This window comes from Triturus cristatus, chromosome 9 (assembly GCF_964204655.1).
Source record: "Triturus cristatus chromosome 9, aTriCri1.1, whole genome shotgun sequence".
Lineage (NCBI taxonomy): Eukaryota > Metazoa > Chordata > Amphibia > Caudata > Salamandridae > Triturus > Triturus cristatus.
The window spans coordinates 524,139,339-524,163,515 of record NC_140592.1 but is presented as its reverse complement, the minus strand read 5'-3'; the positions used below and the strand labels follow the sequence as shown (position 1 = coordinate 524,163,515).

The window sequence follows — 24,177 nt, the reverse complement described above, 5'->3', positions numbered from 1 at the left end:
TTTCATTCCTTTGGACTTAGCACTGAGATATAAGTAAACCAGGTGGTTGGCTCACATAGTTTTACATTTTACATTGTTACTGTTTAGAACAATGATTTCTTAAACATTGTAAATTAGAATATTCTTAGCTATTTTTAAGCTATTTGATAAACGTATTACAATGCATAAATCTTTTTCATCAGAATGTAATATCATGATATGTGTTGATTTTAACACTAAATTTACTTTTCCCACTTATGTCTTAGGCACCCCTATTACATTGGTTTGATGCTGTTTTCATGCATGGTTCCTCCCATCTCAGAGGCATTGAATTTGGCCTCTGTGCTCTGCCCTTTGACCTTATTAATATTCATGAGACCAAATATGTCAATGAGCCAAGGATTCTGCCTTTCCACGGAAGGGGGTGTGCCTCTATTATTGATTATGTATTTATAACTTGTGGAATGTTTTAGAGAATGGTGGAGAGTGAATCACTGAATATAGATTTGGGTATCATAATCCTCCTATAGCCGCCTTTATTATCCTACTGGGTTTTGCAAAGGTGTTAGAGGATAATGTTATTCAGCCGTTGCCTAATTGCCTTAGGTTAGTCTGACATTTGCCCCATCCTGATAAATGTTTGGATTGTTTAATTAAAAACGAATGTAGGCATTTTCCTGGCTTGCTTGCACGATAATAATTCGGGAATGTAATTTAGGATCTCTGTATATGGTTTTATGTGATTCAATTAAAAAGATCTTTACTCGAGTCAGCGTGCAGATCTGTTTCCGAAACTCATTGCTTGTTCGATGGTTTTTGCTCTCGTGCAAATTGGAACCTGCATTAGATCTTGACCACCACACCCAGGAACGCCATTGAAGTTTTGAAGGCATATACAATTTACAAAGAGGTTCTGCTAAAATGGAAGATTGAAATCCGAAGGGATAACTGGTATCATTTAACTGTGACTGCCACTTTTGAAAAGAGTGTGTGGCTAGTTTTGGTTATTTAGGGCTTGTGTTTGACTCTAGCGGCTCCTGGGCTGGTAATACTAGGTACCGCATTCCTACGTTTTCTAAAATTGTGAGCTCGCTTTTTAATATTTGTCAGATGTAGGTGGTAATCTCTTCCCTTGTCTTTAAGGGATGGGAAAGAATGCGTTCCTATTGCTAGCTATGGGAGTGGGATTTGGGGCTTTGCATATTGTTGTGCTCTGCAAATAGAGGAGAATAGATTTTACAGGCACCTTCTCACCCTTCCCCAGTCTTTATCTCACTATTTTTGTCATCAAATACTTGCTCTGTCCTACCTTTAGGACAATATTAAGTAGGGGTCTGTTTTGTTATGGCTATCAGTGTGGATTAATCCACAGGCTACTTTGAATCAATCCTTCATTGATGGTTGTGATGTGAGCATGGCCTGAATATTCCCTGGCTCAAATATGTTCAGCTGAGTTTTTCTGATTTAGGTAGACATTCATTGTTTGATAATCTTATTCAAAGAGAAAGCTTGGAACTTAGTAAGCCATTTTTTTGACAATATGCTATTTAAAAACTAATGTCAGTTTGGAGCCTAATGTGACCTAGTATGCAATAGTTGGGAGACAACTCTGTTATTGAGATTTAGAGCTGGTACTACATGTTTTTACTATGTTTTCCTTTGGGATATTTTGGTGATTTAGTTGGAGTGAAATGCATTTGTGACGGCACCTCTGCTCAATCCCTGCTCCATTTTATTCTATATTGTTAATTTTTATACCATTTTTAGAGCAAGCTTTCTATGACCTCTCCTAAGGAGGCATACATTTAAGCATTGTAGAGTTGCCCGTTGTTATTTACAATGGTTGCCAAATGAGGACATATGCGCAAGAGTGGGGAGCTTTAGCAAATCAGCGTTATTTTATCGTAAACATATGCATTTATAGCTGTATATTTTTCTTTTTAGTTTTTATGTATACTTTTATGATTGTCACTGACATTCCAATAAGGGGTGAGGCTGCCGAGAACCACATTTACACAGTAATGTGGTTTATTTGATTTGTACCTTAAACTTCTGATCTTCTTCGATAGTTTTCCATTATGCTCTGTATTTGTCAGTTTCCTCGTTTTTGGTGTTTTGTATAGCAGTATATTCAGACTGTTTTTGTAAATCTTTTCTGTACACTCGGTCACATATTTATGAGAGTTTATTTGTTTGATAACATTACACAGTTAGTGGAAAGTAGTCCTGGTAGAGTTGATCTTATATACACATCGGACTGTGGTCGCACTCCAACCTATCAGATCAGCATGCACACTGCATCTTTTTTGCACGTAGCTGGGCATTAGTGTGCGTCTCAAGCCAGTTTGCACTTTGTACTGTGGCAATCAGTTCCTAGTTTATACATTTTCCCTTCTGTATTGAGAAAGTAGAAAAGAAAGGAATATGCACCTAAAATTCATATCAATTCATATACTATTGTATTCTCTTAACACGAATGTCGTCCATTAGCCTATTTATTTCCTTTTTCTTGTATGAAAAAACCATATATAGTACTAAGAGCAAATAAAAAGTATTGCGGTTTTAAAAACTTGGAGTTTAAGCCTTTAAGTTCCTGAAAAAAAACGTGCAATCTCAGGGTTAGCAGAGTTAATGTTAATTATTCGAGTTTAACTGTGGCAAAACTAATTTAATAATAACAAGAGTTTGGCTTGATGCCTGCTACAAAGATTACAATGCACAATGGTGTATTAATTATATTTTAGGCATCCTGCAACAGTGACATATTACACTCAAGAACGACAAAAAAACACCCCCGAATTGAATGCTGTAATTTCACCCCCCGATCAAAAAGGTCTTCATATAAAGAAGTTACTCAAACTGGAGAGTAAATTACATGGTATAGTGAATAAAAAGGTTTTTCTTGCAGACTAGTCTAATTAGCAATTAGTAAGTTTGTTCCATGGCTTGAATCAATCTTCAGTTAGAACTAATTACAATGGTTAATTGTTGTACCATGTTAGAACACATACAAAAGACTGAACGTTTGGTATATTTGCTAGCCACTAATGCATTTCTTTAAATGAGGAAGTATCCATACAAGAAGAATGGATGACAAAGCTTATGAAAGAGAAAAGTACCATTTTTTTCTGTCCTTCAAGGCTAAAGATGAGGCTGTCTGGGCGTTCTCAAGTCTGATACCTGTAATGCATCTAGGGCCAGATGTACGAAGGATTGCTGCAGTTGCAAACGCTGGTATTCACAGAATCGAACCACATGTGATTGCAAATAGTCAATTTTCTTAAGTACAGACAACGCATTGCGATTCAGTGACAAGTTACACAATCACAATTTGGGTTTGAAACCTAATGCTGATTCTGTGTTTGGCAGAGGTGTGTTCAGGGTGCCCCTTCCAAACACTGAATTGGAAGGGTATGTATTAATGTTTTGCGATAGAATTCCAGCCGCAAAACATTAATATTTTACCACCTCCTCAAAGGAGGCAGCTAAGCCATTCGCAAACTGGAAGGTCTACCCAAGGGACCCCTTCCCCCATTGCAAATGTTGAAAAAAAATATTTTTTAAGGGAAGATTACTCTTAAAAAATATTCATTTTACGGTTCATTTTTTTGTTTTTATTGTTGAGACGTATCCCATTTTCCTTTTAAGCAAAACAGGTAGCATTAAAAAAAAAAAGTATGTTTTATTTAAAAGTAATCACAGACATGGTGGTTTGCTGACTTCAGCAGGCCACCATCACTGTGATGGCTGCAGTACATAATGAGTCACAATTTGTGGCCTACTTTATTAATTTTTATGAGGTAGGTCGTATTGCGACCCACTACTAATAGGGGTTTGCCAAAAGACCTACTATTACACATGTCGGTTTGCAAAAATAGAATGTATTTAGTAAAGGTTTCTGCGCAATTTGTGACTGCTTTTACCGAACCATTCCTGGTGCATCAGGCCCCTACTTCCTAAGGCCCAAGAATCTACGCCATATCATCCCCTCAAAACAGTCAATTGGAAAGTTCTCTGCAGCTTTCCAAATCAGAGTACCACAGGGTAAATCTTTAACTCTGTAGGCTTTAATCAGTGGGTGCAAAGAATATCATCCAAATTGCAGATGAAAATTTAATGAGGCTCCAGAGCCAGGGAACACTCCTCGGGTCTTAGTAGAGATTTTCAGGATAGTCTGTAATCAGACAAGTATCGCTAAGTACAGACTAAAGCTTCGCATTCACAATTCAAAAGTCAATAACCCTAAAACATTTTAATAATATAGGCCATAGAGGTGCACCACATCAATGACCCAAAAAAAGTTAAGGGGAGAGAACTCCCCAATCGAACGAGTAAACGTTGTGCGTTTTTTTTCTTTAGTTTCTTTTCTGAAAAATCATCACATGTATGCAGCGGAACAGCCAACGCTTTTGTTATTTTTATTTAATTTCATAAGGCGCACAGCTACCCAGAGGTTTCTCGGCGCTACCTGACACGAACAGAGTAGAAAAGGAACTATTGATTGAATAACCACGTTTTTAAGCATTTTCGGAAATTCGCATAGATGGTTTCGTTACGAAATGACCAGGGGAGAGAATTCCACAAATAGGGGCCCAGATAAGAAAAAGACGACCACCCATTCGCGACAGTCTATTCCTGGGCACCGAGAATTTAGCCTGAGTGGGAGAACGAAGAAGGCGTGATGGATGGTAAGGGTGGACTAAGGCATTCAGGTACTGAGGTGCCGTGCCAGATTTGATTTTGTACATATAACTCAGGGCTTTGAATTTTATGTGGTTCTCCACCCTGAGCCAGTGAAGGTCATGGGGCGAGCCTGAGATGGAAGCCATTCTAGGAACCTGGCAGAGCAGCTTGGCAGCTGAGTTCTGTACCACCTGAAGTTTACGTGTCACCTCCTTATTGGCTCCTAGATACAGGACTTTGCCATAGTCCAGCCTAGAAGTAATAAGATCCTGGACCACAGTTCTTTGAGTGGGACCAGGCAGCATCCAAATAATTTTTGGAGCCACTTAAGAATGGTGAAGCAGGTTGAGGCGACCTTGATGGCTTGTTGCTTCATTGAAAGCTGGTCATCGATGATAACACGTAGATTGCGGACCTGGTACGCAGGTTGGGGAAGTTTTCGTTCATTAACAATAGACTTCCTCAGGGTAGTCTGATTCTAGACGGAAACTCAACCAAATCAGTGCGTCTAAGATGTTGTACTCAAAAGGCAAAGATAATTTACTTCATCAATATCCACAATTGACAGTCCGGTCTGGAATGCTCACATTGGAGCAGGGACAAGTCTGATTTGCATATAGCTGGATTCAAACTGAGGTGGCATAGTGTGCAAAATATTGATGGACTAGGATGTGGCCCGAGCAATTACCACTGGCTGAGATTGATTCAAACATTCCATCTATCACTTTTTGTTTACTTTAGTATGTTTCCCTAAATGGGACAGGTATGCCCAAACATGGGTCCCGTGCACACCGTGTCACTGGTTCCAAGCTATACTCGAGTGATGAGACCATAACAAACAGGGCAAAATTGGTCATGGGTTGCTTGTGTTTTGGTTCAGGGAGGGTTTGGCTTGGCAGTTTAGTCTGGACAGTTCCCATTGGAGCAGGGTCAAGTCTGATTTGCATATAGTTGGGTCCAAACTGAGATGGCATGGTGTGTAAAATGATGGCCTGGGATGCTGCCCGAGTAATTACCAGTGGCTGAGATTATTTCAAGTATCCCCTCATTTGCTTTTGTATACTTCAGAGCACCACCTCAAATAGCACCCCATCACCGATACCATACCATAATACTGCCATAACTACTGCAGAGAATACAAAATCCACCAACAATGCCAGTACCATTACTGTGTCACTAATACCACCACCACTACCAATATTACTACTACCACCACTTCTAATCCTCAATAACACAGCCAAAACCACCATCCCAAATAACACATCGCCAACACGGCCACTAACCCACCACCACTACCTCTACTATTTCCAAGCAGTGGCAAATCCAATAGGTGTAGTTTAAATGTGCTATTTCAAAGAAATGCAGTTCCGCATAGCTGTATACAGGTGTTGCAACATTAAAGCCAGACCTGTTTGGTTTGCCACTGCTTGATTATTTTGTTGGTATTGCCTTTTGCCTACGAAACTTTCTCTACTGGTACCGATAGCCAGTTCCCATCAGATTTTAACCACGTATTTCATGGCCAAAACCAATGTGCCTTATGACCTTTAACTAATTTAAAATGTCAGCTTTTTCGTAGTGTAAGGAAATCTAACCGCCTTCACCTTCAGTATAACAACCCCAATCCTTCTCACCGATATTTCACTCAGCATGTATATCCACCTGAATTTTAGAAAGTTTTATCAATCGGTGACAACTTTCTTTGCTCCTCATTTATGTCATTGCTACTACTGTCCAGGCCTAGGCATTCTTACACTGCAACAAACTTCCCTAACTCCAGACAGGCACATACAGCTGACACCTCATCAAGCAACAATGGAAATTAGACTGCAAGACACGAATATTGATCAGCCTATTCTTGTTTCTCCTCCATCATCACTTACAAGGCTAAGGGCCAGATGTACAACCCTTACAATTTGCCAGTCACAAATTGCGCCATTTTGTGATTCGCAATTTGCGACTGGCAAAAAGTAATGTGTCTCAGACACTGTTTGCAATTCCTAATGGGGTCGCAAAATTGCATGTCTCATTAATATTCATGAGGCAGGTGCAATTTGTGACCCCATTGGGAATGGCTAGCACTCCCAGGGATGGCGGCCTGCTGGGGTTAGCAGTCCACCGTGTCTGTGACTGCTTTTTAAATAAAGCTTTTTTTTTAATAAAATAGATAATGCAAAGGAGACTGGAAGTATTACAATAGGGAATACCCAGTCAACAGTCAAAGAAGCCGGTGTTGTAAAACACATGCAACACAAATTCCAGAAGGGCACTGAGATGGTCATATGAGTGAGTGAGAGAGAGATATATATATATATATATATTTTGCTGGACTGGTGTTGTGGATTAACAACACAAGATGGGTGTAACTTGAAGAACTCTTAGGATTAATTCTCTATTGAACAGCACATGACCATCCCGGCCATTTGTCCCTTGCAGACTAACGGTCTGCCTCCGGAACGCTCCACCAGCACGGTTGTGGCGACATTCCAAACTTCATATTTGGAATATCTCCACGACGGTGCTGGTAGAGCAATCCGAGGCAAATGGTTAGACTGCCAGGGACGAGCTGGCGGGATGGTCATGTGCTGTTTATGAGAATTAAACCTCGGAGTTTTTCAAGTTACACCCATCTCGTGTTGTTAATCCACAACACGTTTTGGCGACGAGGATGGGATGCGAATCCGCACGTGCAAAGTTTAATGGATTAGCATTTTGCATGTTGGTGTACGTAGGAAAGATTAAACTACACTGATAAGTAAAGCACCAATAACAATAAAGTGCAATACAGATTTCTTTAGACCAAACAATTGTTCACCCCAACCACACGTCATAAAAAAATGGAGCAAGACATAAATTCATTAGACTCGGAACAAAGTTGAATGGCCTTCAGCATCATCCTGCGTCGATCACGTGTGAAGAAGAAGAATGATGAAAGGTGTACCTGTGGCCGGACACAGGCTAATGCTGGGACATAGGCATGCCTGTCTCCGCTCACCTGGTGATTTGAAGAACAAATACATAAGGCATGCCTGTCGCTGAAAACAGGCTACACACAAACCAGCAGAATGTGCCTGTGGCCGCAGGTATAAAATCTGACAGCAACAAGGTGTCCCGGTCGCCGCAAGTATGCAAGCATAGGCAAAATTAGGGGGTGTAAAAAGGTGATGTAAGCGTGCCTGTCGCCGCAAGTATAGAAATGACCCTCTCGCAGAAGACAAGCAAATGATATGGCAAGTCATGCCTGTTGCCGCAAGTATACAAATATCACTTGCGCAATTGACAGGCGAAATGATAAGTAGGGGGGCCTGTCCCCAAAACCAGATCCACAGGAAGGAGTTAGCCGAAAATATGGCTGCCAGCGTCAAAGGCGTTCTGCATGCGGCGCGTAGGGACGGAGCCTGTCAGGAACTTCAGTAGAACGCACCTCTGACAGGAGAAGGAGCACAGCAGCTTGGAGCAAACAGTGAGTTACAATGGTAGGCTCGCGCTCAAAGCACGGCACAGCCTGACCGGGAATGATGACATGCAATGAAAGGCTCATGCTGACAGCTTGCACACCGGCCTGACAACTCTAACTGCCGCACACAGAGGTTTAATGCCTGAATCAGTCCCGCAACAATTGTCACTGTCCTGCAGCCAATGTCGGAGACACCACGTGCACTCTCCAGGGCCATTTCTAGGTTATTTGACGCCCTAGGCGAGAATTGAAAAATGTCGCCCCCTCCCTTTTATTACCATCACTGTCCCCTGTCATCCAGGCTAGAAGAATTAATGCATTAGATATTCTCAAACCCATGTTTTTTGCCGCCCTCCCCCTTTTGCCGCCATAGGCGGCCGCCTAGTGTTGCCTAATGGTAGAAACGGCCCTGGCACTCTCCCAAGGGTGGTAGCACAACGAAGCACCGCACTTGCCTGAAAGGCAACCAATAGCAACACATATGTTGTTAAGGTGCTGCCCTGGGCTATCACGGGGCTCAAGCTGCTCGTCACCAAAACTTGTTGGGGATTAACTACTCGAGCCCAGTGCTTAATTTGAGCAGGTGGTTTCCGGTGCTCAGCACCGGCACTTAATCATCAACACCGACGCTATCGTTCCATGAGCACCAGTTAAGAACAAACTCATTTTTGGTAGGAATGGGAGGTTAAGTGATTGGGGATGCCGAGATGTCGAGACTCAAACCTGGTTCCCCAACGCCAAGGTCGGCAGCCCTGGCCATTATGCCACATTCTCTCCCAATTTTATGGTTAGTATTAGGTTCTGTTTTAGGCAGCGCTAGCAGCAGAAATGGGTTGGTGCAAGCTGCCTCCAGACGAGAGCCCCAGCACTGATTTTTTTTATTTTTTTATACAAACTAACCACTGCACGAGACAGGTGCAGCTTGAAGAGCTCTGAGGTTATCCTCTCATAAATAGCACACGGCCATCCCGGCACCTCGTTCCTGGCAAAGTAATCGTCTGCCTTGAAATGCTCCGCCAGCGCCATCGTGGCAACATTCCAAATATGAGGTTCCATTGCAAATAGAACTAAAGTAAACCCACAACAACCGACTTGGTCATTACTAAAATCTCACCCCTATCAGGGGAAAGAGAGGCCACGCCAGCTTTCATGGGTCAGTTCAGGGCCATCACAAAGCATCAAATCTGCCAGATTGATGTCAGCGTAGGCTAGAGATGGAGACCGTGAACGTCCCAAAATTCCTGGGTTTGAGGTTTCTGATGGATACATCTGCCAGTGGATTCCTCACCTTGTGAATATCCCCTGCGCCAGCATTCCGTGGAACTTTTTTCCCCAGCTCTCTACGCCGACGTGGACGACGTCATAATGCATCGGCTCCGCTCGCAACTCCGTATGACGTCACCGGAGCCATAAGAGAGCCACGTCGGCGTGATGACGTCAGTTCCCTTTTTTCCACGGCGTCGACGCGCAACGGTTTTTCCAGCACTCTCCTGCTACTTTGTAGTCGTTTAGTGGTTACTGTTGGAGTAAATTGTCATGTCTTCGACTAGGAAGTCGGGTTTTAAACCATGTAGGGAATGTGGGGGCCACATGTCAATGACAGACCCCCATGAAGATTGCTTGTGGTGCCTTTCATCCGACCACGACGCGAAAGATTGTTCCAGCTGCAGGAGGATGAATCCCAAGGCCTTGAAAAAAGGGAGGCGAAGCTCTTCATGGCCAAGGCTAAGCAGGAGAAGAGAGGTAGAAAGAAGGAAAGCTCGAGACCGGAGTAGTCGACTTCGCATTCTTCGAAGTCGAAGAAGCATCATAAGAAGAGGAAGCATTCCTCTCAGCGCCGGTCTTCGAAGAGCAAGGTGTCGAGATCGACTTCGCCTCGACGTCGAAGTAAGGATGTGTCTCCTTCTCCGTCTAAGTCTCCAGAGGGATCTCCTTCGCCGAAGCGGACTCCGGAGCGGTCTCCGGCGCCGTCTCCAGCGCAGTCACCGGCACAGTCACCGGTTCCAGTGGAGTCTTCGGCATCGGTGGCCGAGCAAGAGCAAGAGAAAGAGCCTTCTCCAGTGCCGGATGATCCAGCGACGCCTGTTGAGGACACTGCGGCTCCGGTACCAGGTACTCCTCAACCGGATCCGGGATTATTCCCTTATCTGCAGTTCACGACTCCGGGTGCGGATTCGACGCATTTTTTAAATGCGATGTATGGGATTTACCAACGGGCTGCCTTCTCATCCGGCGCACCTACTGGTCCCGTGGGTCCTATGGCTTATACTCTGGGAGTGCCGCAGCATTATGCTCAGGCCCCGTTTATGCCCTTTCTGCCGATAGCGCCTTCGTGGCAGTTTCCGGGGCCGTCTGGGGATCCATCTCGGCTTAGATTGGATCGACCTTCTTCAGGACCTTCCTCAACGCCGTTGCCGCGTCCGGTGCCGCCGACTCCGACTCCGCCGACCCCGACACCTCCGGATTCACGTTCGGTTCCACCGACTCCGCGTACGGCACCGCCGACGCCGGCTCATCGGATCCGTTCAAGGAGGGAGGCCCAGAGGGTCTTAGAGGAGGAGCGTTATAGAGTGGAGGTGGAGGAAGGTGAGGTGGATACATCTTCCGACGAATTTGAAGGGATTCAGGAGGCTAGTGGCCTGGATACGACTCCGGAGTGGGAGCATTCTTCCTCTAGGTCTTCTCCACCGCAGGAGCTGGCTCCTTACCATCTTGTGATAAAGAAGGCCGCAGAGTTGCTGGACTTGCAGTTGCCCTCTGCGGAGTATAGGCCTAACCTTCTGACGGAGGTGTTACACTTGCCTACCTCGACCAGTGAGCCTTTGCTGCCCTTTAATGAGGCAATTTTGGAGCTAGTTATGGACGTCTGGCGTAAGCCGTTCTCTTCGCCGGCAGTCTCCAGACAGGTGGCGAGAAGATATAGGGTGGCGCCTGGGGATCCAGGTTTTCTATCTTCACACCCTTCTCCAGAAAATCTGGTGGTACAGGCGTCATGCTCGAAGCATGCTTCAGTGGCTTTTCCTCAGACTCCTGCGGATAGGGAGTCTAAGAAGGCGGATCAGGTGGCTAAAAAGACCTTTTCGTCTGGGAGCATGGCGCTTAAGTCCACTAATGCCACCTGCTTGCTAGGGCGCTATGTTCATGCTCTTATGGACTCAATGAAATCGTTAGCCCCTAAGTTGCCGGAAGGTGATAAGGCGTCCTTTATGGAAGTGGTCACGGACACTCAGGCTGCTGCAAGGCAGGTGATTCAGTCGGGGGTTGATACGGCTGACTCAGTGGCAAGGATTATGGGGTCATCTATAGCCACTAGGAGGCAAGCGTGGCTTCGTTCGTCTGGCTTCTCTACGGACGTTCAGGCCACATTGGTGGATTTGCCATTTGACGGACAGAGGCTTTTTGGTGAAAAGGCTGATTCCGCCTTGCAGAGGTTTAAAGACAGCAGGGTGATGGTGAAGTCTTTAGGTCTGCAGGCTCCTGCTAAAGGATTTGGGCTTAAGAAGTTCAGAGGTTTTGGGAGGTCTTCATTTCGCTCCTTCCGGCAGCCTCAGCAGCAGCAGCAACAGCAGCAGCAGAATCCCCTCTATAGGTTCTATAGAGGGAGACAAAGAGGTCGGAGAGGTTCTGGCCGCAACCCCTCTTCATCTTCTACCGCCTCTGCTCCCAATGAAGCTTCAGGGAAGCAGCCGTAGATCCCCCATCCTGGAACATTTAAGACCTGTGGGGGGTCGGGCGTCCCACTTTCTGCGAGGGTGGAGATCTGTTACAACCGATCTTTGGGTTTTAAACCTCGTGGAGACTGGGTACGCCCTTCCCTTTCGGGAGTTTCCTCCCCCTTACCCACCTTGCCAGGGTTATTGCTCAGAGGACCATCTACTTCTTCTACAGAAGGAGGTGTTAGCTTTGCTTCAAAAGGGCGCGATAGAGGTGGTTCCAGAGCAGGAAAGCGGTCAGGGATGCTACTCCCGATAATTTCCTGATTCCCAAGAAGGACGGCAGATTGCGTCCGATACTGGACCTCAGAGTCTTGAACTTTTACCTGAAACAGGAAAAATTCAAGATGCTGACCCTTGCGCAGGTTCTTCAAGAGTTGCAGCAAGGAGACTGGATGGTGTCGCTCGACATGCAGGACGCGTACTTCCTGTGCGACTTCAAGATTGGGACATGGAAGTATCTCCGTTTTACGGTTGGATCGCAACACTACCAGTTTGCGGTCCTCCCGTTTGGTCTTACTACCGCACCTCGAGTCTTCACGAAGGTGATGGCAGTGGTGGCTGCCCATCTCAGGAGGTCGGGGATTCCGGTTTTCCCCTAACTGGACGACTGGCTTCTGAAGGCAGAGTCCCCAGAGATGGTGCAGCATCATCTGCAGGTAACGTCTCGACTGTTATTCGACTTGGGTTTTTCAATCAATGTACCCAAATCTCACCTGGTGCCCTCTCAACGCCACCTTTTCATAGGGGCGGTACTGGACACTACTGTGTGTCGAGCTTTTCCTCCTCCTCAAAGAATTCTCGACATTCAGGAGATGGTCCCTTTATTCAACTGTGGAGCGGTTGTTCCAGTTTTGAAGGTCCTTCGCCTGCTCGGTCTGTTTGCCTCCTGCATTCTGTTAGTCAACCTTGCACGCTGGCACATGAGGGCGCTCCAGTGGTGCCTCCGCAGGCAGTGGTATCAGCACAACGGAGATCTCATGGAGTCGATCAGGATCTCCAGAGAAGCTGCAGCGGATCTATCTTGGTGGAGCGTGGAGGGCAATCTGTCCCAAGGAAAGCCCTTCCATCTACCTCCATCGGTGGCCACAGTGATAACGGATGCATCCACTTTAGGGTGGGGTGCGCATCTGGGGGATCTGGAGATCAAGGGTCTTTGGTCTCCAGAGGAAAGTTTGCTTCACATCAACCTTCTGGAATTGCAGGCGATTCGTTTGGCGCTCAAGGCCTTCCTCCCTTCCCTTCGCGGTCAGTTGGTTCAAGTCCTGACGGACAACACTACCGCGATGTGGTATGTCAACAAGCAGGGAGGAGTGTGGTCGCATTGTCTCTGCAGAGAGGCTCTGCGTCTCTGGTCCTGGGCTCAGGACCATCGGATTTGTCTGATGGCAAATCATCTGGCCGGGGTGCTGAACGTACGTGCGGACAGTCTCAGTCGGCAGTTCTCCGCCGATCACGAGTGGAGGCTCCATCCGGAGGTGGTTCGTTACGTCTTACAGACGTGGGGAACCCCTCGGGTGGACCTGTTGGCTACCCGCGAGAACGCGCACTGCCCGCCATTTTCTCCAGTATCCGATGCAGGGGGCGTTGGGGAACGCGTTTCAGTTGAGTTGAAGCTCACGACTCCTTTACGCGTTTCCTCCCATACACTTGATTCCTCGGGTTCTGAGGAAGATTCGCCAAGACCGGGCCAAAGTTATTTTGGTCGCCCCGGATTGGCCAAGAAGGGTGTGGTATACAGATCTTCTCCACCTCTCCTCATGCCCTCTGCTCCGTCTCCCTCTGAGGGCAGACCTCCTCTCGCAGTCGGAGGGGCAGGTTCTACACCCCCACCTCCAGAGCTTACACCTTCATGCCTGGAGATTGAATGGGGCAACCTGAATTCCTTCTCTCTCCCGCCAGATGTGGTGGATGTTATTTTATCGGCCAGGCGTCTCCACCAAGTCAGTTTACTCATATAGGTGGTCTAAGTTTGTTAAATGGTGTGGAGAGAGATCCATTGACCCTTTAAAAGCTCATCTTTCTGATGTGCTTTGTTTGCTCTTTCCCTGGCTCAGCAGGGCTGTGCTGTGGCCACGGTCAAGGGCTATCTATCGGCCTTATCGGCTTTTCTGTGTCTTCCTGATCAACCGTCATTATTTAAATCTCCGATTGTACTAAGGTTTATCAAAGGCCTTACAAACATGTTTCCTCCTACTCCTTTTGTAATGCCACAGTGGGATCTTAATCTTGTCTTAACTTTTCTGATGGGGTCCCCATTTGAGCCTCTTCATAGCTGTCCTCTGAGGCTTTTGTCCTTTCTTGTAGCCATAACCTTGGCAAGGAGGGTGAGTGAGCTTCAAGCTCTTAGTTCTAAACCCCCTTTTCTTACATTACATGCTGAAAGGATGGTACTTAGGACCAGGGCTGCTTTCCTGCCTAAGGTAGTTACTCTGTTTCATTTGGGGCAGTCTATTACTCTCCCTGTTTTTTATCCTCCTCCTCATCCCTCCAAAGAGGAGGAAAGACTTCATCGCCTGGACCCAAAGAGAGCTGTAAGCTTTTACTTGGACAGAACGAAGGACTTTCGTCTGGACGATCAGCTCTTCGTGGGTTATGTTGGTCATTCCAAAGGAAGAGCGGTGCACAAGCGCACTCTATCAAGATGGATCATCCTTGCCATCAAGATCTGCTATGCCCTGGCTGGTAAGGTTCCTCCTGAGGGTATTAGGGCTCATTCAACTAGAGCTAAATCATCTACATCTGCTTTGGCCAGGGGTGTTCCAGTGGCAGACATTTGTAAGGCCGCGACTTGGGCCTCCCTCCATACTTTTGCAAAGCATTATTGCTTGGACTCTGAGATGAGGAGGGAGGGCCACTTTGCGCACTCTGTCTTGCAAGACTTTCTGGTATAGGAAGGTGGACACCCTCCTCCGGGAGTGGGGACTGCTGTGGGAATCTATTCACAAGGTGAGGAATCCACTAGCAGATGTATCCATCAGAAAAACAAGTTACTTACCTTCGGTAACGCTTTTTCTGGTGGATACAGTATCTGCCTGTGGATTCCTCACTGGCCCACCCGCCTCCCCGTTGTCCACCTTTGTATACCTTAAAAGTTGTCTTGTTTGAGATGTTGTTATGCTTTCTGGTACATTGGTAGGAAATGCTTGTTTTATTTAGCTTTCCTTTTGTTTATGTACTATGTATATTTGATTGTATATTGTATACTGTGTATACTTTGAATCTGTCGTTGGTCCACCTGTGCGCCTCAGGGGCACGGAAAAAATGGGTGGAACTGACGTCATTACGCCGATGTGGCTCTCTTATGGCATACGGAGTCGCGAGCAGAGCCGATGCATTATGACGTCGTCCACGTCGGCGTAGAGAGCTGGGGAAAAAAGTTCCGTGGAATGCTGGTGCAGGGGATATTCACAAGGTGAGGAATCCACAGGCAGATACTGTATCCACCAGAAAAAGCGTTACCGAAGGTAAGTAACTTGTTCTTCAGGGACAGTGTTATCTACCATGTCATGCTGTATCGAATTTCTTCCACATACCACCTCCTAGAGTAAACATTAGCTGCTCGATTTTGCTATCCCTTTGGAGGCACATGCCCAAAGGGGTACTTTGGTTATATGTGTGTTGCACGGTGCTGTTACCGTGGCTCTGGGATAGTACTGGTAAAAGTTAGCACCCACACAGAATACTGACTACGTAACGAGTGCCTCTACCGGGACAGCAACAAAAGGCTTGATCTCTGTATTCAGTTATCCGTGACATTCAAGGCATTCATGTTCATCGCCTTTTTATTTTGTTTTGCTGTTTTTTGCAGTCATTCTTAACCATTATTGGTTATCCACACCGTTCCTGCGCCTTTCTGGAACGTCCTCCTCCTATTAGTAACTGGTTCTGTGTTTTTAAAATCATCTACTTTAAATCCTGGCACCCTATGTACACATTTTAACAGACTTTGTGTTTCCTCCACAAAGACAAGAGAAAAACCTCTGTCCCATGATCAGCTGATATTCCACCTCTCCTTACCCTCCAGAAACATGATTGTAACATACTGGTTGACTCTTCAGTGTGACAAACATTGGGGTTGTTGAAGCTTTTTTGAAATCTGCAAAAACTTGAAAATGTATGAATTTTTTTTTTTGATCATTTGTGTTTTTAATGGTGTATAGAGTCTTGACCGATGAACTAATGATATTGTACATGGAATGAGTTACCTGAGTCATTTTGAAGTGTAAATAATGCAATGAATACTTATGCCACATTTTTGTGTAATACGCCCTTATTAGGTCTCGCCTGACCCAGCGCATGCGCTGGTCTGGCGAGACTTTTTGAGAGGGCTCAAAAAAGTGCTACCAGGCCAGCCTAGAGCTACAGTGCATGTGCACGGGTGCCGCGCTTTTTCGCGATTACTTTCACTTTCGCGGCCGCACGGCTGCTTTGATGTTTGATCGCGACCACTTTCTTGGCCGCTTGTTTTAATCTTTTGGAAGAATCATACTTACCTTTTCCATTAGAATTCACACCAAAGTGACGATATGCTGCTACGACTTAAAATAAATGTATATGTATCTCTTACGGAGCAGTTTAACATCTTTCAGAAGCTTGAGAACAGTTGAAGCTACAGTAAGTACAAAACGGATAACAGAAGTTGTGAAAATGTCTCCATTTTCTAAATAACAGATCAAGGTTCAGCAGGGATGCCAGTGGATTAAAATGCATTTCTAGTTAATAACATTTTATGGAAGGTGAGAAACAAACCGGTCTGGATTGGAAACTGGGCAGAAAAGGTACCTGTTTATCAACATGGTATTCACTGCCCATCATGTAGGAGTCAGGATAAATAGAGATGGTTGCTAAACCAATAATTTCTGTTCCCAGTTAGATTAATTAAAAACCCTGTACCACCAGTAATTTGTGCTGGAGCCAATCTATTTAGATTTTGGCTTAATTATCCTTTGCTGCAAGATGAGGTAAGGCAACCGACTCTAGAATGTTCTTATTTAGATTCCGATGCTTGTTTTTCAGATTTCCTGAATCTTTTCTTACCTATTGGTGCACACATGTTTTTGTTCTAGGCATTCTTTTTATACAGCGCAGCATTTCCTAATGTTCTCGGCCTTTTGGTATACAAACTGGCATCTGCAGGTAGAGACTCTTCTCTTTTTAGAGAACTATGTTCTGTAGTGTACGGGGGCAGAATCGCCTGGTCTTGTTTCATTTCGCCTTAGACCTGATTGTGTGAGTCGCGTAGTTGATTGTAGTAAATGAAATGTAACTTTTATCATATGTAATGAGCAATTTTATTGTAATGGCTCTTTGCACTTGCACTTTCATAACGTTTTGTTATAGCCGATCTTTTCTTTTTAATGATTTCTTTTAATGTAATTGTAATATTGTATTATTTTAATCTTTTTACTATGGCTCTTTTACGTCAGCTAATGTATAATAAAGTGAGTATTTCATGTACTTTGTATGCTGTTGAAATATAGCGGGAATAAATCACTGACTGACTGTTGTAGTAAGCGTGCTAATGTTTCCAGTCTCTGAAATGTAAATTTGTTTGTAAAACTGGAAGTCATATACCACATCTAGCATGGAGTCTCCATTCTAGAAAAACTCAACAGTCTAACTTGTGTTTATGACCAACTGCTACATGGCTAATAAGAGTTATCTCAGAAAGAGGTGTTCTGACATACCTTATGTAGCTGTGAACACATACTTCCTCTATCAAAAAGATGTAAAAGTGGAGATAACGGGATGAATCGCCCTATCCGTGGTTTAATTAATAATCTACATAGAAATCCAAAGTTTCAAAGGAGTTTTACCCCCATTCTGGCACTACAAGTAAACTCTCAAGCCGTACAAGTAGTGTGCACACAAACTGTTAATCCAAATTAACGTCACAAAAGAAAACTCAGAAAAATGCACTTGTGCCCAAAACTTCTTGGCCAAACATATGGGTTATTACTCCTGGTAGCAAGCTAGCTCTCATGATTTTATTGACCTTTCAGATTGATTAGCTGCCATAGGCTATAAAGCTCGATGTGACCAGCATCTCTGAAAACCATGTTACGGAATGAAGAGGCCCTTGATTTCTGCTCAACTCCAGTCCTCTACATGGACATTGATAGAAGTACATGCCCAATGTGAAATACAGGAGGATTGATATCCGATAAAGAACAAGAGGAATATAATGGTAAAAAGTTTCCTAAAATCACTGGCATTGGGAGTCCCTGTGAATCAAATGCTAGTCTGGCTGATATAAAAGATGGGCTCTGGAGAGATCAGAGCTTGTGGCCAAAAAAGACTAAAGCAGGCTTCACGTGGAATGGGAAACAACACATGCTTGTATGATAAAAAAGTCAACTTCTCATAGATGTTGTGGTTCGGCAAAGTACTCAAAAACATAGTGTTTTTTGAGGTAGAGTAATGTTGGAGTTAAAGATCCAGTGTTCGACAGTTGTATCCCTGTTCACTCACCAGTCATTTATAGTTTTCGGTTTATTAGGTCGAGCCTGGTGGCAGCGCGTATTCGCTGCTTGCTCTGCGAGACTTCTGTAGTAGAGTATGGGAGCGAAGCCTCTCCCAATATCCTCCCATATTGTTTTATTGGCTTGTGTCATGTTCTTTTGTAAATGCTGCCTTTGGTTTTGTTAATTGGCTTGTTTGTCCCTCCGTAGTATGGCCTTGTCTTCATTTGTACCCTCTCATGGCGACTGGCACTTACTTCAGTTGTTACATGGGACCGGTTATTTAGTCTGTAAGCACTATTTACTTTATTGAGTTTCTCTTACTGCGGGCCGTACATGCGCTGCTTCAGCTGAAACCGCTTGTGTTTTTTTAAGCAGCACGACAGCCCACATAACACGGGAGCCTGCTTTCAGTCTCTTGAACTCAGCATTATCTTGTCTGTTTCAACCCCCTGAGTAAAATGAATTTAGAAATGATTAGCGAATTAAGTCATGTGAATTCCAGGTAGCACATAATCCTGTGGGCTGAAGCTGAATAAAGCACATCTGTGTTACATGTCATCTGCACTAAAGGACGGGTTGTTTTCAAAAGCCTGTTTTATTAACACCACCACCAATACCACCAGTGCCACAAATACCAACACTACCACTACCACCACTAATACCAATCCACTACCAAAACTACTACCACCACCAATACCACTACCACCAGTGCTACCACCACCAATACCAGTACCACCACCACTAATACCAGTACCACCACCACCAATACCTCCACCAACGCCACCACCAATACCAGCGCCACCACTACCACCACCAATACCACCACCTCAGCGCCTCTCACTCACTAGTAATAGCAGGGGCACTGTACGAAGCCGGAACTGCACCCGAGGCCATCCCTCCCTCCATGCTGCCATAAAGCACAGCCCGCCCTGCACCGGGTAGTGAAGCCAGGGCCCTACTATAGCTGGAGTGTTTTTATTAGGCCAAAGATAGCAATGATGTTACGCAATGCTACACTGCACACTCAAATCACGGAGAGGGCAGGAAATAGCCCCTCCCTCCTGCTCCTCCTCCTGAGACGCGACAGTGTAATCACCGAGCGAAAGGTGTTGGAGTGCTTTGTTAGTGTTTAAAGCTCAGATCATATGTAACTCACTTCACACTTTGTGTATGTGTGATTTACAACACTTACACATCTTCTTCACTGCACTATTTATCACTACTTTGAAGATGTTGCATGCCGGTCTCTTCCTCTGATATTTACAATCTAACAAGCGGTCGAGAAGGCCCTTTATTGCAATGCTATAGGTCTCGCATTTGCGAGAGTTTAAGCTATTAGTATTGTAAATGACAATGCCTTTTATTTACGTTTTAAAACCCAAAACATAAATACAAGACATTGTCATTTAGAATGCCAATAGCTCAAACTAACATGAATGCGAGACCTATTGCATTGCAAATGCTTGTTTTTTTACTGTATCTTTGCCTATGAAACTGTACAGATTGGTGCTCCATTTTGGCTATATCCATGCTCTACAAATAGCACATACCAAAATACATACATGGTCTGAAATCTTAGACTGTCAACTACCTCCCAAACACACAAAACAACAGCCACTGGCCATAGGGAGCAGAGCTATCCTTTGCATTGTAATCAAACATGCGTATAGACTCATTCCATGCAGACAAGAAAACCATCAACTTATGCAGAAATTGCAGGTGTGAACTCCAGAATAGTACAGTTACATTCCAGGCCCTGGAAACCTCACAGTTTTAGGCACCACAAAGCCCAATCAAAAATCAAGCAGCACAGGCCCGATCGAGAGAGATGGTAAGTGGAGTGAAACAGGAAAGTTGAAATGAGGATGATATGCAGTGGGAAAGTAAGTAAAGTTATTGAGGATGAGGGCTAGAGGCAGACGTGTGAGAAAGATTGCTTTGATAAGTAGTCAATAACAGAGATGCCACACTATTGAAAGAACCTGGTGCCTTGTTATAATCCAAGATCAAGCTGAAGTCTATATGCAAGCAACGGTCAAAACCTTGACCTTGTGGTGATTAGGAAGAAGTGCAACTCCACTATAATTGCCCCATTCATGCTCTGACTCACTCGAATGCTTTTTAGGTCGAGCCTAGGCAGCGCATGCGCTTTCTGCAAGACCTGTAGTAGTCCGTAAAAGGACTTTGCTCCCGCCTGCTGCTCCCTCGTTGGTTTAATGCAGTGTCACTCTTCTTAGCTGCTTTCTAAATCCTATATACAGTGAAATGCCACTTCAGTTTTTTCAGGAAGCAGCACCGCTCAACTACACTTTTCATCCACTTCGGTGGTTTGATGGGTTGTTCAGGAGAACTCTTTTCACAATTATTGCAGCCCAGCATTCTGACCTGCATCGTCTAATATGGAGGCCACGCATTGTTATGTGCGGCTATCTAATTATCTTGCTGTTGAGCGAGGTCGCGAGATCACTTTGCAGTACTGAGCCGGTCCAATCGCGTCACAGCTGTGGCTGGAGCCGCTTTTCTTTCCACCCGTACCTATTTAGCTCGCTTTAGTCTGAGGCAGTGCGATCCCTCTGTTACACCGAGCCGGCCCAGCTCCTGTTTCCGCTGCGCCATGACTTTCAGATTTCACTGATTCTCTCTTGCACATGTGACGGAAAGATGAAAGGCGGAGCCTTCTCAGAGAATATAAACGTGTTTCTATAATATAACACACTCCACTCCACTATTGTTTCTCCGAGTACTTCTTCATACAGTCTGCTTTACTGCTATTATTGCTCAAATTGATGTCACTCATTTTATCAGAAATATGAGGCAGAGTAACCTCTGACAGACAATAACATATTTATGTAACTCGCTGGCGCACTGGCGCCTCTTAGAAAGGCAATGTAGTAATTCATAGACAAAATGTCTTTATTCCGCACAGAAATTAGCCAAAAAAGATCGACAAATAAAAACATCCCAAAAATCAGGTTTAACTTTAGAATTTGTTAATGTAGTAATACTATATATCGTGGGGGCAATTGTTATTTAATTCAATGTCGCTCATGTGGTCAGAATAATGAACAGCGAGACAACCCTGTCAGAGAACAAACAGCGTGTTTGTTTTTTTACTTCTAAAAACTGTCTAAAAATATTGCCGTATTTTGCACGTGTTATTTGTTATTTACCTCGACAGCAATAGTGTATGTAGGATAACAGCTGAATAGGCCCTGCGAGGATTCCAAGATATAATTTGAAGGTTGCACATATGCATCTGTAGAAGGGCAGGTAAGCACTGATTTTTTTAACCTACTAGAAACAAATGGGAAATCGTATTCTTAGTTTTCTCCGTGTTTCGGTCCACTCACTGCATCTGCTCCCCCACCAACCCTCACCGGTCGACCCCCATTGTTAAGAACCCCACAACACCCCTAACCACAGCTGCAGTAATAACAGGAGGTGACAGGTTGGAGTGTCGTGTTGCAAGATGGACAGCAACTTAATATCAGGGCAGGAGCACTTAAAAAACAAAGCTCCGCTTTGATAGGTAGCTAGTTTAACGCCTTCTCCAAATTCCTCTTTAATTGGAAAAGGCGATGCCTGTCTGCCCCAGAGTGCCAGTGCGGGATTAGAATGGCGGGAAGAGGTGGGCTCGGCAGCATCTGAACAAACTTTTCCAGTTGGCAGCTGGACATCGACGGGGAAGTTGAGCTCCCTGCGCTCCAATTGTAGTGACCCCATCAGATGTCACCTCATGTGTCGAAGGCTTCCTGCCTCCCTCCTTGAGCAAGGCAGCCACTGACAAAAGGAGCAAGGGGCAGTTAAATAGTAGGGCATTGAAGGGCCTGTGACTTCCCATCTATTATAAAGCCAACCCAGTGGCTCACTCGGATGAAACCATGCCGCTGAGAACATACGGTGTCCCAGAGGTGATAAAGTCAAATTCCAGCACGGGTGCGGTAGAAAGCAACTTGTAAGCAATCCAAGTTATCATTAGTACAACGTGTAGAAGAGCAATTCCTTTCTTTGTCAATCACAAATAGTAAACATCTGTGGACTGTTGTGGGCAGACCCGAAATGAAATATACACACATTAAAAGAGCAGCATCTTGTGGGTTTCACCAAAACAAGCCACTAGATGAACGAAGCTGACCCAAAGAGCACATTCCTTGTGAATAGAAAGCAACATGTCTTCAACTTATCCCAGAACTAAAATGACAAGGCTGGGCTGGTTGTGCAGGTCTTGGATAACACATGGATATTTGAGGTCTCAACCTGCCCCAGTGAATTAAACTAAATGTAGATTTTGCCAATGCTTTTTCTGTGTTGATGTTAATCTGCCTGCCTATCCACGTTTAGAACTCGTGAACAGCAGATGTCAGTTAAGAGCGGTGAAGTCACTGCGTCACCATTCCACCAAACTGTGAAGCCCTTGCACAAGTGAGACTTACCTCAAAACCAAACTGGGAGGTTTTGTGCCGTTTCTCAATTCTTGTGAATTGTCTGCACTTATAAGAAATGTCTAGCCAAGGATGGGGCTTTCACACCATTGTCACACGCACCTCTCTGAAACCTCAAGCAAGGCACTACGTAAGCGATAACACCATGGTTTGGCGTGCTGAACAAGTATGTGAATTAACTTATAAAACGTGCAGAGATTCGGCGAGCGATAGGCCAGTGACCGTCGATCTTCACTCTCCTGCCCCCTCTAAATCTCCAACAGATTACACAGGTGCAATGTTACGCACTATTTCTAGCCAGTGACATTTCCACAGGAAGCCGTTTCAGTACAATACAGCCGACTGGTTTTAGCAGCAACCACATTATTTTTGTTTCTTTAACAACAATATTGCTTTTTTTTTTATGATAACAATCAGTTACATCTGTTGTGACTTTCGGGCTAAGGCTAAGCAGTGAGGTCTCAGGCCAGCCTCTTCTTGTGGTGTTCCTCTTACCGTGGTTGTATTACCTTCAGGGTTAGGACAAGGAGATTAAGGTGGAAGACTTCACAGCTCAGTGCGTTGAGCAAGAGCTGTAAAGATCAGGGTGATCTGCAGGTTTTGTAAACACACAAATAAAAGGCATTATCATTTACGATGCCAATAGCTAAAACTCTCGCAAATGCGAGACCTATTGCATTGCAAATGCTTGTTTTTAAAATGGATACAGTTTCTGGTGTTCTACTCAACTTGCCCCGCTCGCTCTCCCTCCCAATCAGAAGCTCGCTGAAAATTATCTCTCCCCTTGTTTCTGTAGAGCATCAAGTGAATGACAGGAATGGTATAGCAATATACAACTTTTTTTAAAAACATTTATTTTGAATGGAGCTTTTATTGTTTATCCAAAGTATTATTTTCAAGGACATCTGCTGGAAGTGTTAGTGGAGTCTTGCTAATTCTATGAGCCATTGTGTGAGAAATGTTTCATTTGTGCAATACCTCTCTGGGGTGCAGTTTATTAGGAAGCAAATGGAAGACTTCTCTTACCTTAAGAATTGGGTTAGTGTTAATGATTTAGAGAATGTGTATTTGTTTCTGATTTGTCAATGTGACCCTAACCATAATCACACCATGCTGAATTTGCAAAATATATTATTAACTTTTCTGATTTGTCCATAAAACCCTTGGGGGTTTTGTCTTTTGGAAACAAATCTTTTCTTATCATTGTCATCTGTGACTTACTATGCTACTCTTTTATCTAAAATTGCTATTGGGATGCTGTCAGTGCTCTTAATGAGTATGACACTTGAAACTTTTGCTCAGATTCTGCCTCATCAGGGATTATTAAGTTTTATGATTTTTAATTTATCTGTGCTTCTGTAATTGGGCCTTCATGGCATTTCATGCATTTTTCTTTTATAGCACATTTAACTGTTCTTTAATACATCTACTTATTG

The 24,177-nt window shown here is 44.4% G+C and overlaps 1 protein-coding gene across 1 annotated transcript in view; it reads left to right on the top strand.

Moving 5' to 3' along the window:
• The window catches only part of RCE1 (Ras converting CAAX endopeptidase 1), a 226,335-nt gene that overhangs the window by 34,778 nt on the left and 167,380 nt on the right, over positions 1 to 24,177 (top strand). The window lies entirely within an intron of this gene.